The sequence below is a fragment of the Chenopodium quinoa genome, unplaced genomic scaffold (genome assembly GCF_001683475.1).
Source record: "Chenopodium quinoa cultivar QQ74 unplaced genomic scaffold, ASM168347v1, whole genome shotgun sequence".
Classification (NCBI taxonomy): Eukaryota; Viridiplantae; Streptophyta; class Magnoliopsida; order Caryophyllales; family Amaranthaceae; genus Chenopodium; species Chenopodium quinoa.
In genome coordinates, this window is record NW_018742684.1 from 1,022,823 (window position 1) to 1,034,975 (window position 12,153).

Here is a 12,153-nt window from a genome sequence, read left to right on the forward strand (position 1 = left end):
ATTTCCAGTTTATTTTCCTAAGACTTAGGAGTAAGTATCGTAACGTGGGTAGTTTAATATTCCCACTTTCTTTGCTTTCTTTTAGCTTTAGTCAGTTGTAATGGCCTTATATAAGGCTTCTTTATCTTCATTAATATATGCAAGCAATATCTTATTATTCTATTAATTTACTCTAATACTTTTATCTGATGGTGGTTGTACCAAAGCATAAATAATGGAGTAGTTATGTTTGTACGAGTAATAAGATTATTACGATGGTTGGTTTTCTTGGCGCGGATGAAGTCGCCTTTAATTTTGTTGAATCTCCTTTTTCCGATTGTCTTCTGTCGTCAACACTCCTGTTTGTGCCCTTTCCCATCCTTTTCTCTGATTGCGTTTTTTTGGTTGGATTTATCAATATCAATTTCTAGGCCTATTAAGATTTGGATTTATAAAATTTTTGTTTAATTATTTTATTCGATTCTAATTTAGTTCAGATTTCAAAGCTTTTGGCGCTAATACAATTTCTGAATATTTGTGCCATGATTTGATCAACTGTTAAATCATAATTACTAATTTCTGGGATTTGTAAAGGATTTGATCAAATTATATTTATTGATATTGTTTATAGTTAGCAATCCCTTGATTTACTCTTTAGATTGAATGTTCCTAGACAAGTACTCTGATAGTCTGATGTATCTAGTCGTATTATATTGCTTACTCATGTACTATATATACCCATGGAATCACATCAATATAATTAAGCTTTCCAACATTCTCTTTCTCATAACTCTATCATGGTATCATGAGCTTTTGATCCATCTTTTCTTGCTTTCGCTATAACCATGGCTACACTATCAAAACCTTTTGCCGATGCCGACAAATGACAGTGACCATATTCGTGCTCCCTATCCTCTCGGAAAGCTTCAAACCCAAATCAAATTTCCGCTCAACTCTTTTACCACCCCGTATTTCATATACCAAGAGATGCTAATTATCTTTTTTTTTTCTTTTCGACACCCTATAATTTGTCTACCAAGTGTTGTCGAACATAAAATCAATTCTCCAAACCACCCCCCTTATGGAAAAACAATCACCTTTTGGCCTACGTAGTCTATCTACCAAGTGTTGCCAAATATAAAGTCACTTCTCCAAACTTTTATAGAAATTCTCAAACTCTTTTCTTTTAATGATACTAAATGTAATTCTTCTCCAATAAAAATGATCAAAATTTCATCCCCTCTATATCTCACTTCCCCTCTTCCCCTCCTAGAGTTAAAATCCTACTTCACGCATGCAATTCCTCCTCCTTCAAAAAAAAAAAAAATCTCTTTTAACTCCCAATTTGGTACGTACAACTCTCAATTGAAGAACCACCAACATCTTGAAGTGGCAATCAACAATCAAGAAGAACATTCATTTTACAAGATTGTACTTTCCCTTTAGCCGTCCATCTTGCGGGGGCGTGTAAAGGATTTGATCAAATCATATTTATTGATATTGTTTTTTTTTTTTTTTCACAAGAAGAAGAATATTATCATTAATAAATAGCCATACGGCATTTACAACAATAATAAAGATTTGTAAACCACAGATCTAGAGAAAATAACATAACTTTTACAATCAAAATCATAACTAATTTGCATATTGGGCATAGCTCACACTCCACCGCTTCAAACTTGACGCGAGTAGTGTTTTTCGATGTCTTTGCATCTTTCCAAGTAGAGACCTTCGCAATCTGCGCTGATGTTTTGATCGTAGAGTTGATGACGAACCCTAAACCCATATGCATCCGAATCACCTTCTCAATTATTATTAAAACCCTAAAATTAAAATTCTCATCCATAGATGAGAATCAAAATCCCAAAAAATTGGGAAAAACCCAAAAAAATTGGGACAGACTCTCACAAACGGAGAGAACAAAACAAAGCAAAACCAATCAAATAACAAAAAGGCAAATTAAATTGAAGAAAAGGGTCAGAAATAGTCTAATTTCCGAAGAAATTAGACTATTTCCGGCCTAAACGGCCAAGAAAATTAAAACCCTAAAGAGAGGAGAGAGAAGAGAGAAAAGAGAGAAGAGGGAGGCGGCTTTAGATATCCCTTATTCTTAGCAATCCCTTGATTTACTCTTTACATTGATAGTCAAAGATATCCCTTATTCTTAGCTAATGTTTCTAGATAAGTACTCTGATGCATCTAGTCGTATTATATTGCTTACTCATGTACTATATATACCCATGGAATCACATCAATATAATTAAGCTTTCCAACATTCTCTTTCTCATAACTCTATCAGGATTTGATTATAGATTATTTTTATTTTCTCGTCTTTTTTTACTCTAAAAAAAAAAAAACTATTGCTTCAAAGTTCAAACTCTTAGCTTTTTATTTATTATTTTTTTAATTTTTTATTCTTGTAATTAGTGTGCATGATGGATTTTTGTTGTGAATCAATTGTGGGGTATTATATATTTCACAACTTCCATGATACATAATCAAGTTGTGAAATTATTGCATATCCATTATGTGTCATGAATGTCGAATGTGAACTTAGCTTTCTTGCTTTTGGTTGCTTTGATTTTTCTTCATTTCGGTGGTATGATTTATATAATGTGAGTTTTCTTCATAAGATGTATGACCTGGTGTGATCTGAGTCACCCGACTCAAGCATGACCCAACCCGAATAACATAGGTTACGGCATTAACCCAAATTGGGCCGACTCGAGTTGACCTAACCCACTCTTACCCAATCCGTTTACCCGAATTGATAACTCTATGTCCTACTAGGATCGTTCTATCTATTCCAAAAGGCTCTAAAAAATCGGTCATATCGAGCATTCTTAGTAGGAAGTACATAATTCTTTTATTTGTTTAATTTCCTTGTGAAAAGCCACATGATGAGCACAAGGAAAAGGCGATGAGGAAGAATTGCATGTAATTTTTAGTACTTATAAGCTAGCTTAGCAAGAGCAAGTGCCTAAAATGCAGCAAATTCAAATGTTCCTAAGTTAACTAATCAATGAGAGTGGAGAACATTTTCCTTCTATAAGCTTTGGCTCTAAACAAATAAGTTAATAAACAATACTTCTCCTAGTGTTCCTAAGTTTACTAATCAATGTGAAGGGAGTACTAGACCAAATTCAGAATTTAAAACTTGGGTGTTAAAACAGTCTTAACAATGCATGAATTTGTTTAATTTTTAGCTTAATTTGATATTGATTGTTTATCCATTACCTTTACCCTTAGACCTTAAGGCCATATATGGTTCATAAAAACCTTCAAACAAAATCTTTAATAATGATTTCTAGCTCCATGTTAATCTCATTATATTAGCACTTTGTCCCACTTTTAAATAATTCTACCAAAAACATGGGAAAAGATATATGACATTGTTAAAGGCCGATTATATATATTTAGGATCTGTTCACTTCATCTTAATTTCAGCGTAGTTCAATTCAACTCCAATCAGTTTAGTTTAGTTCAGTTCAGTTTCTCATAATCTCATCCATCAAATGTTAGAATTTCCACCCACAAAAAATCAGAAACAAGAGAAGGTTTGAAGTAGTGAAGTTCTTCATCACGAATTTTCTGGAAGAGCATCCACGAAATTGATCGTTGCCGGAATTTCGACCGTCCGATCGTGCTGAAAATTGGTCAGATTGTTGGAGACACATAGATCTTCAAATTCAACGGTTGGATCGTTCATTTGAGCTCAGGTTTGTTCGTAACTGTAGCTGGACACAGGGCCACGAAATTGGGGTTTTGGTGGGTGGGTGACAAGTTTAGTGTTTGATTTCGTTTTTTATTTATTTATTTATTAGTTTAATGGTACATAAGATCTAAATTTCAGATTTTATATCCTTCTTGCACTTAATTTCTTCAATTTAAAAAAAATTCTCAATGAATTATACTAATACGCCATTATTCTCTTTCTAATAATTGCAGTTTCAAAGCATAATCAATGGTATCAACTACCATTCTTGCTACTATTATCATCTTGATGATCCCTCTAAATTGTAGAGGAACGAATTCGGCTGTAAATGACAGCGGCGGTGGTGATGAATCGCGGTATTTTTGTGGGTTGATATCCCAAATATCCGTGCTCGGAAGTCAAATGCCCTGAGCCTACCGATGGAGCTCCCTGCTGGTGTTATCAGGGGGATTATTGCGGCCATCATAGTAAAGAAGAATGCACAAAGGCTTTCAGGACCGGATGTAAACCTTATCCTACTGCTTATCGATTTGCTTTTATCTTTGGCTTACCTTTAGCTTTATGTTTTTGCATATTGTGGTTTTATATTGTACGGAGTAGCATATTATTCGGTCCGTGGCTTCCGTGCAAAAAAATTTGAACAAGTAAAATAAAGATTTGTATTATTCGGTCTACTTATGTTAGGCCTTTTATTAGCTGTTTGTATCATAGTTTCCTTTCCTGTGTTGTGTTAGTACTTAGTAGTTCGCATACTCTTACCATGCTTACTTGTAATTTTATCTTACCATGTTTGTAATAAGTGTTGTTTTACAATAGACTCAATAAATGACATCCTCACATCCATCCTTCAATTTCTCCCTTTATACAGGTTAATTAGACCTCATACAAGTATATAACATGTTTGCTATTCCTTTATACAGGTTAACTACCAGGATCATGCAATTTAGGTGGTAGGTTCTCATGTAAAATATAAGAGCCATGCTTCTTCACTACCAAATTTTCTAATTCCTTATTATTATGATTATTGATTAGGGGATTTTTATCCACCAATCACCGTCTGACAAGTGGACCAACCAGGTTCCGCCACGTGTCCTTCACGAAGGCCAATAGGAGCCTGCCACGTGTCAATCACAGATACGTCCTCTACGGACCAATCGAGGCACGCCACGTGTCCACCCATGCCAAATGGGAAAACCGGCCAACAAGGCCCAATCCTGTCTAGAGGCCCGGTCAGCCCTAGGTTTACCCTAAACCTAGAGAGTGGCACGCTTCTCAAGACTATAAATACTTAATTAATCCTCATTAATTAAGCAATCAAGAAATCAAGAAAAGATCAGGCAATTGAGAGGCAATTGATCAAGCGATTAATCTCACCTGAAGAACAGAGAAGAACAGAAACATTACGGAACACTAATAACCGGCTAATCTCGCTAACAAAGCAGATTACCAACATTAAACACTCTCACCTAGAGAGGTCTTATTACTTTAATTTCCGTATTAATTACTCCTTAATCAGGTACTAACTTGACCGTTGGAGGCGGAGCTCTCAGGAGTCTCCGTTATTTTGCAGGTACAGGCGTCCGGTTCCAGTCTCGGAATTGTAACTCTCCCGCAGGACATCAGAAAACCCCGAAACATTTGGCGCCGTCTGTGGGGAGAGTACTTCAGAGATGGCATCCAAGTCTGTACCGACTCCTGAAGAGAGGCGTCCCCTAAACGACCCTCAAGTTCAGTCGGACCATGACACCGAAAGTGAATTTGAAGTGGAAACTCATACAGCTCCAGACGGGACCCTAAGGGCCCGACGTACCCGTCATACCGAAAGGAGGGAACGGGAGCATCTTCAAACAGGAAGCGAGCCAGCAGGCGCACCGCCTGCTCGGCAACAGCCGACTGATGGGTTTGCTCCCATCACAAGGAACGAACTCATGACCTTCATGAGGGACTTCAAGGGAGAGATTCAAGAGTTGATCAACAAAAAGCCGCCTGCTTCAGTCAAAGAGCAGTCGGCCAAAAAACCTTCCACTTCACTGAAGAGGAAGCCAGTTCAAGGGCGAGAGGCGACTCCTCATCCTAAATCCAAGAAGCGGGAGCCACCTGCTCTTGATTTCACAAAATTCCGTTATCCTACGGGAAATAGGAAACCGGTTCGTCATATTCAGGCGGACGGGTCAAAGCAAACGTTCACAGATGCTCGGCTACTGCTAGAGCAGAAGAAGAGTGACTGATTGTCAGAGTCGGCTTCTACTTCAAATTTTCAAGACAGTTTGCGAAATGCCTCGATGAGGCATACTCAGTCGTACCATGAGAGTCAGTCAGGCGGCACCTCCCGTCAGTCCGGCTTTCATAGTGCCCAGGCGGTACCAAACTTACCATTTGTGCCGCAACAACAGTATTTTATGCAGCCACCTCCATTTGGTGGACCTGCAGCAAAAAACGTCCAACCTATGGACTGGCAGCTACGGTTGCTTAGACTTGGTGAACAGCCGTCGACCTTCTCCAAGGAAATTACTGAAGCCGCTCAGCCGGCCAAAGTAAAAAATGTACTAGTAGGCGCCTATGACGGCACTACTAACCCAGAAGACCATCTGATGGCATTCACCAACCTGATGTACCTTCAAGGGTTGGATGATCCCACTTGGTGCAAGTGTTTCCCAGCGACTCTCAAGGGAATCGCACAGCAATGGTTCGGCAACCTGCCGACTGGTTGTGTAAACAGCTTCAGGACGCTTGCTTACTTATATGCCTCCAACTTCGCCATGAACATCCCTGCGAAGAAAACGACCCTTGATTTGGGAACAATTCAGCAGGGCGAGAAGGAGGGGCTTCGTTCTTACATCAGGCGGTTCAACCTGATGAGAATACAGATTCAAGGGTTACCGGATGAGGTAGCTTATACTGACTTTTTTAGAGGTCTCAAAGACGGGTCTACCTTCAAATTTGATTTAGTTCGAAAAAGGGTGGCGACTCTTCAAGAGGCCTTGATTGAAGCAGAAGCCTATATACAGGCGACTGATCTGTGTACGATAAAACAGTCGGACGGGAAAAAGGTTCGACAAAAGAGAAGGACGACAGAAACAGTCGTCTAACAAAGAAGAGAAAAGAAAAGAGGTCTGGGCGGTTGATTCCTCTAAACAGCCGGCCCAGAAAAAGAAAAAAGAATTCAAACCATACTCCCCAAAGTATGTGTTTAACAAGGATAACCAGTTTATCCTAAAAGAAATAAAGGGACGGTTCTCAATTGAGAAGCCGGTCCCCATGAAGGGTTCTGCAAACAACCGGAACCAAGACAAAATCTGTGCTTATCATGATGACGTTGGTCATCACACCAATGACTGCATCAGTCTCATGCGGTACCTAGACCGCTTGGCTGAGCAAGGTGATCTTGACACTTATGTCAAGAAATCTACGGGGAACACTTCCTCAAAAAAGCAGTCGGCCAAAAAGAATCAACAGGCCGACAGTTCCGATACAGATGATGCAGTCGTCTACACCCATTGCAGGCGGCTTCTCAGGAGGCGGCCCCACTATTAGGGGCAACAAAGATAATATAAGGCGGTTAGATGTAAATTCCGTTCACCAAGAACGGCCGTCCAAATATACATTTCCTGAGATTGTCATCACTTAAGAGGATCTGGGAGGGGTAAGGGGGCCGCATGACGACCCTCTCGTTATTGAATGTAAAGTGGCCAACCAGAGAGTTGGCCGAATCCTCATAGATACCGGGAGCTCCTCAGATCTCATCAGCAGCAAATGTCTGTCAAAACTGAAATATCAGACGGACTGCATACATCCGGCCTCCCACCCTTTAATAGGGTTTGGAGGAGGAGTCGTCCACCCGCTGGGACGAGTAGATTTACCCATTCGCTTGGGCGAAAAAGGGGAAGGACGACACATGGTAGTCCGGTTCCTAGTAGTAGAGGAACTCTCGGCCTACAACATGATTCTGGGTCGACCAACCCTGAATAATTCCAAGGCTGTTATAATCCCGTCTTTTATGCTGCTTAAGTTTGAGAGGGATAATGGAACAGTCGGCTCCCTAAGGGGAGATCAGAGGATGGCCCGAGAGTGCTATCTCTCGGATGTCAAGCCCACTGTTATGGCCACTGGGTCAAGTGGAGAAAAAACAGACCTTGACAATGTCAAGGAGAGTGCGCCTGTTCAAGAAACAGGCGACAAAAAGAGAAAGGCGTCCCAGACAGAGTCCGCAAGAAAAGCAAGAAAATAGCAATCATTGGCGGAGGAGCGGCCGGATGAGTTCCGCCCTCAGCCGGCTGGTGAGCATGCGGACCTGATCTTAGACGACTCACGTCCTGACCGAACAGTCAAAGTTGGGACGACTGCTCTGAGAAACCTTGGTGACGACTTTCACAACCTATTGAAAGAATACAAGGACATCTTTGCATTTGAAGTCCATGAAATGCCAGGCATTAGTCCTGATCTGGCAGTACATAAACTCGCTGTGGATCCGAAAAAGAAGCCGGTACGGCAAAAGAAGCGGAACCATGGCGAAGAAAGAAGTCAGGCGGCAGCCGCCGAAGTTAAAAAATTACTTGATGCAGGGTTCATTCGGCAATGTTACTTCCCAGACTGGGTTGCAAATGTGGTGCTTGTTAAAAAGCCGAATGGCACCTGGCGAATGTGTGTAGACTACACAGACTTAAACAAGGCGTGCCCCAAAGACAGTTACCCTCTGCCTAAAATTGATAACCTGGTCGACTCAACAGCGGGTCATGCCTTGATGAGTTTTATGGACGCCTATTCTGGTTTCCATCAAATTCCCTTATGGAAGAAAGATCAGGAGAAGACGGCCTTCGTCACTGATCAGGGGTTATACTGTTACACGGTCATGCCGTTTGGTCTTAAGAATGCCCCGGCTACCTTCCAACGAATGATAAACACAGTGTTCTTTGATCAGATTGGAAGAAACGTCGAGGCATATATTGATGATATGATTGTCAAGACTAAACTTCAGAAAGATCATCTGACGGACCTCCGAGAAACTTTCGCCACACTCAGGCGGCACCATGTCATGCTCAATCCCAAGAAATGTGTATTTGGAGTTGAGTCTGGGAAATTTCTCGGATTCCTTATCAATCAGAGAGGAATAGAGGCGAACCCTGAGAAGGTGCAGGCGGTCATTGACATGCAGTCGCCTCGTACCATCCGAGAGGTTTAGAAGTTAACAGGTTGTCTGGCGGCCTTGGGGAGATTCCTAAGCCGATCAGGCGAGAAATGCCTATACTTTTTCCAGGCAATTAAGAAAAAGGCAAGGTTTGAATGGGGGCCGGATGCTGAGGCCGCCTTCCAGAAATTAAAAGTTCACTTGCATTCCTTGCCGAGGCTGGTCAGCCCTTTGCCCAAAGAGGATCTCTACATGTACCTGGCCGTCTCTGATCATGCGTTAAGCGCTGTGCTCCTTGCTGAAAGGGACGGCTGTCAGCTCCCGGTCTACTTTGTCAGTCACGTACTGAAAAATGCCGAGTTGAGGTATCCCCTAGTGGAGAAATTTGGTCTTGCACTCTTCATGGCTGTTAAAAAATTGAAGCCCTACTTTTTGGCACATGCAGTCGTCGTGTATACCGACCAACCAATCAAGCGGCCCCTTACCATCATGGAGTCGTCAGGACGAATGATCAAATGGGCCATAGAAATACAGAGCCTCGAAGTTACTTTCGAGCCTAGAAAAGCAGTGAAGGGGCAAGCCTTTGCTGACTTTATTGTAGAGATGACTCGTCCTCCTGACTCTCAAGTTCCAGACCAAGTCTAGAAGGTATATGTGGACGGAAGCTCTACTTCAAATGGTTGTGGAGCAGGCGTCGTATGTCAATCTCCAGAGGGTGACAGGTTCGAGTATGCTCTACGCTTCAGTTTTGAGGCTTCAAACAATGAGGCAGAATATGAAGCTTTACTAGCCGGGATCCGCATGTGCAAGGCGGCAGGGGCAAGAAAAATAGACGCCTGTTCTGATTCACAATTGATAGTGAGTCAGTACAATGGCGAATACGAAGCAACCCATCCGGCCATGATCAAGTATTTACAGGCGGTCCGACAAGCAGTCGGCTCCCTTGAGGATTTCCATCTGATCCAAGTGTCGAGATCAGAAAACAACCAGGCAGATGCACTGTCAAAATTAGCATCATCCGCCTCCTCCGATACTCCTCGAACTGTTTTTTGGGAAGTAATGGAGAAGAGAAGCATCGAGGAAAATCCTATTGGAATCCTAGACAGAAGCTCAACCTGGATGGATTCAATCAGGGCATATCTGACAAACGGTACACTGCCGGATGATCCTCAACAGGCGGCAGCACTGAAAAAACGAGCCTCTGGTTTTGAAATGATACAGGGAGAACTTCACAAGAGGGGCTACCTTCAACCCTTCTTAAAGTGTGTTACTCCTGAAAAGGGACGAGAGATACTAGATGATCTTCACTCTGGTTACTGTGCTTCTCATATAGGTGGTAGGATGCTTGCTCAAAGGGCAAGGCGGCAGGGCTACTTTTGGCCTACTTTGGAAGCAGATGCAATGGAGATGGTGAAAAAATGTGACAAGTGCCAAAGGTTTGGCAAATTAATTCACCGTCCGGCTACTGACCTCACTACTATTCACAGCCCACTACCGTTTGCTAAGTGGGGCATGGACATTCTGGGTCCATATACGCCTGCTACAGGCGGCAGAAGGTATATACTTGTTGCCGTTGACTACTTCACTAAATGGGTAGAGGCGGAGGCTGTAAAGGGAATCAAGACGAAAGATGTAATTTCATTCATTTGGAAAAACGTCATCACTCGGTTCGGGGTTCCCATGTCTATGGTTTTTGATAATGGTCCCCAATTTGAGACGCCTGTTCTCAAAAGCTGGTTGGGAGACCAAGGAATTGCACACTACTTTGCATCTGTCGGCCGTCCACAAGCAAACGGCCAGGTAGAAGCCTTTAATAAAATCATCTCAGACGGTCTCAAGAAAAAGATTGAACGAGCAGGCGGCCTATGGGCGGATGAACTACCACATGTTCTCTGGGCCATTAGGACGACTGAAAAAGGGGCGACTGGAGAAACTCCATTCCTCCTAACTTATGGTGCGGAAGCTGTTCTTCCAATAGAACACTACGAGCCGACTCTTCGAGTAATGCTATATGACGAAGAGGCAAACTGGGAAGCCATGCGCCTGGCATTAGACTCACTTCCTGAAAAGAGGGGCAATGCTGTTTTGCGCCATGAGATCTATCGCCTGAGAATGACTAGATCATACAACAAAAAAGTACACAGGCGTCCACTCAAAGTAGGGGACTTTGTACTTAGAAAAATGGAAGCAGTTGGTAGGGCTAATGAGTCTGGCAAACTAACTCCCAACTGGGAAGGACCCTACCGAATCTATGAGGAAGTCAGGGACGGTACCTACCGTCTGGAAACACCAGACGGACAACCGTTGCCTCGAACTTGGAATGTAGATAACCTTAAAAAATATTTCTTCTGAATGATGAAAAGTAAAGAGCTACTTAATAAAGTTTGCACTTACTATTCAATTTTGTATTACGAGGGGCATGCCGTCTGTACCTTTACAGTCGGCTACTCTCCATTGAGTTTTTCACTCTATCTTCAGAGGGGCATGCCGTCTGTACCTTTACAGTCGGCTACTCTCCATTGAGTATTTTACTCACAATACTTAGCTAAAAAGATTAGGGCCTGGCCGACCCTGTGTCTAACAGGCGGCTACCCTTCTTTTACTTAGCACCTACGTTCACCAAGAACTTACCAAGGCCACCGGCCGAATGATCAGACCAGGCGCCAAGCCACCTGATCAAATCTACAAAACTAATACGACCTGTCCCAACATCATAGCAGGCGTCCGACGGCATCCCTCCGGATGAAATTCGTCACAGAGAGCAGCTCCCTTTTGGGTGGAACATTGTTCTATAAACTAATTACACGGCACCTATACGACTGTCCCCAAGGGCAACCACGTAGCCGTTTTTGAGACAAGGATAACTCTATCACTAACCAAACCAGTGGTAGTAGTTGACATCTGAGTCAGATGACCGCCTGTATTACTTGGGATAAATGCAGGGGGTACCTATTGAGTTAATAGCCAACAAACATTGGCGAATCAAGGGGTCTAGCCGGCCTACGCCGCCTGGTACCTCTACTACTCAATCTAGATTGTGACGAAGACTAAGTAACTCCTATGTTAACTTAATAGTCACTCAAACTTAGTATGGAGCCTAAAAGGTATGAGTCGTCCGCCTGTTTTTATAAACAGGGGCTCTCAACCACTACTCTTGCTAGGTTAACAAATTACGAGTTAAAAGCCAACATTGGCAATAAAGGGAAACAACCGGTACCCGCCGCTTGTTATCCTACTTAATTCCTTGGCGACTAGGTAATACTATTTACTTGGTCAGACCGATTGAATAAATAGTTCGAATACCGATTGAATAAATGGCCGATTGATCGTTTAT

General features: G+C 42.2%; 1 long non-coding RNA gene across 1 annotated transcript; it reads left to right on the plus strand.

Moving 5' to 3' along the window:
• The first annotated feature begins 3,277 nt into the window (after positions 1 to 3,277).
• Positions 3,278 to 4,531, plus strand: LOC110722564. The gene is made up of 2 exons (XR_002511614.1): positions 3,278 to 3,698; positions 3,928 to 4,531. It is a non-coding gene; the product is annotated as an uncharacterized LOC110722564 (long non-coding RNA).
• The last annotated feature ends 7,622 nt before the right edge of the window (positions 4,532 to 12,153 follow it).